The following is a 2,500-nucleotide window of genomic DNA, read 5'->3' as shown; positions in this document are numbered from 1 at the left end:
CTAACCCTAACCCTAAACCTAACCCCAACACTAACCCCAAACCTAATCCTAACCCCAACCCTAACCCTAACCCTAACCCCAACCCTAAACCTAACACTAACCCTAACCCTGACCCCAACCCTAACCCTAACCCTAACCCAAATCGAAACCGAATCCCTAACCCTAACCCTAAACCTAACCCCTACCCCAAACCTAAGACTACCCTAACCCTAACCCTAACCCTGACCATGACCCTATCCCTAACCCTAACCACAACCCTAACCCTAAACCTAAACCTAACCCTAACCCTAACCCTAACCCTAACCATAACTCAACCCTAACCTTAACCCTAACCCCAACTCTAACCCTAACCCAGACCCTAACCCTAAATCCAACCCTAACCCTTACACTAACCCTAACCCTAACCCTAACCCTAACACTAACCCCAAACTTAACCCTAACCCTAAACCTAACCCTAACACTAACCCCTACCCTAACACTAACCCTAACCCTAACCCTTACCAATACCCTAACCCTAACCCTAACCCTAACCCCAACCCTAACCCTAACCCTAACACTCACCCTAACACCAACCCCAACCCCAACCTTAAACCTAATCCTAACCCTAACCCTAAACCCAACCCTAAACCTAACATTAACCCTAACCCTAACCCTAACCCTGACCCCATCCCTAACCCAGCAAAAACCCTAACCTTAACCCCAACCCCAACACTAAACCTAATCCTAACCCCGACCCTAACCCTAACCCTAACCCCAACCCTAACCCGAACCCTAACACTAAACCTAACCCCTACCCCAATCCTAACACTACCCTAACCCTAACCCTGACCCTAACCCTAACCACAACCCTAACCCAAAACCTATCCCTAACCCCAACCCCACACTAAACCTAATCCTAACCCTAACCCTAACCCTAACCCTAACCCTAACCCAAACCGAAACCGAATCCCTAACCCTAAACCTAACCCCTACCCCAAACCTAATCCTAACCCTACCCTAACCCCAACCCTAAACCTGACATTAACCCGAACCCTAACCCTAACCCTGACCCCATCCCTAACCCAGCAAAAACCCTAACCTTAACCCCAACCCCAACACTAAACCTAATCCTAACCCCAACCCTAACCCTAACCCTAACCCCAACCCTAACCCTAACCCTAACCCTAAACCTAACCCCTACCCCAACCCTAACACTACCCTAACCCTAACCCTGACCCTAACCCTAACCACAACCCTAACCCTAACCCCAACCCTAACCCTAACCCTATCCCTAACCCCAACCCCAACACTAAACCTAATCCTAACCCTAAATCTAACCCTTACCCTAACCCTAACCCTAACCCTAACACTAACCCTAATTCCGACCCTAAACCTAACCCGAACCCTAACCCTGACCCTGACCCTAACCCTAACCCTAACCCTAATCCTAACTCAACCCTAACCCTAACCCTAACCCCAACCCTAACCCTAACCCAGGCCTTAACCCTAAATCTAACCATAACCCTAACACTAACCCTAACCCCAAACCGAACCCTAACGCTAACCCTAACCCCAACCCTATCCCTAACCCTAAACCTAACCCTAACCCCAGCCCAAACCCTAACCCTAACCTTAATCCTAACCCCTACCCTAACCCTAATCCTAACTCAACCCTAACCCTAACCCTAACCCCATCCCTAACCCTAACCCTAACCGAGGCCTTAACCCTAAATCCAACCATGACCCTAACACTAACCCTAACCCCAAACCTAACCCTAAACCTAACCCTAACCCCAGCCCAAACCCTAACCCTAACCCTAACCCTAAACACTACCCTAACACTAAGTCTAAAACTAACCCTAACCCTAACCCCAACACTAACCCCAACCCTAACCCTAACCGTAACCCTAACACTAACCCAACCCTAAAACCTAACCCTAACCCTAACCCTAACCCCAACCCTAACCCTAACCCTAACCCCAACCCCAACACTAAACCTAACCCTAACCCTAACCGTAACCAAGACACTAACCCTAACCCCTACCCCAACCCTAACCCTAACCCCGACCTTAACCCTAACCCTAACCCTAACCCTGACCCTGACCCTGACCCTAACCCTAACCCTAACCCTAACCCTAACCACAACCCTAACCCTAACACTAACCCTAACCCCAACCCGAACCCTAACCCCAACCCTAACCCCGACCCTAAACCTAACCCGAACCCTAACCCTGACCCTGACCCTAACCCTAACACTAAACCTAACCCTAACCACTACCCTAACCCTAACCCCAACCCCAACACTAAACCTAATCCTAACCCCAACCCTAACCCTAACCCTAACCCTAACCCCAACCCTAAACCTAACACTAACCCTAACCCTAACCCTAACCCTGACCCCAACCCTAACCCTAACCCTAACCCTAACCCAAACCGAAAACGAATCCCTAACCCTAACCCTAAACCTAACCCCTACCCCAAACCAAAGACTACCCTAACCCTAACCCTAACCCTGACCATG

This window comes from Heloderma suspectum, chromosome 15 (assembly GCF_057233095.1).
Source record: "Heloderma suspectum isolate Gila_16-S chromosome 15, 16-S_ref, whole genome shotgun sequence".
In the NCBI taxonomy this organism is placed as follows: domain Eukaryota; kingdom Metazoa; phylum Chordata; class Lepidosauria; order Squamata; family Helodermatidae; genus Heloderma; species Heloderma suspectum.
The sequence above is the reverse complement of the archived record's forward strand: the minus strand, read 5'-3'. Positions refer to the sequence as shown.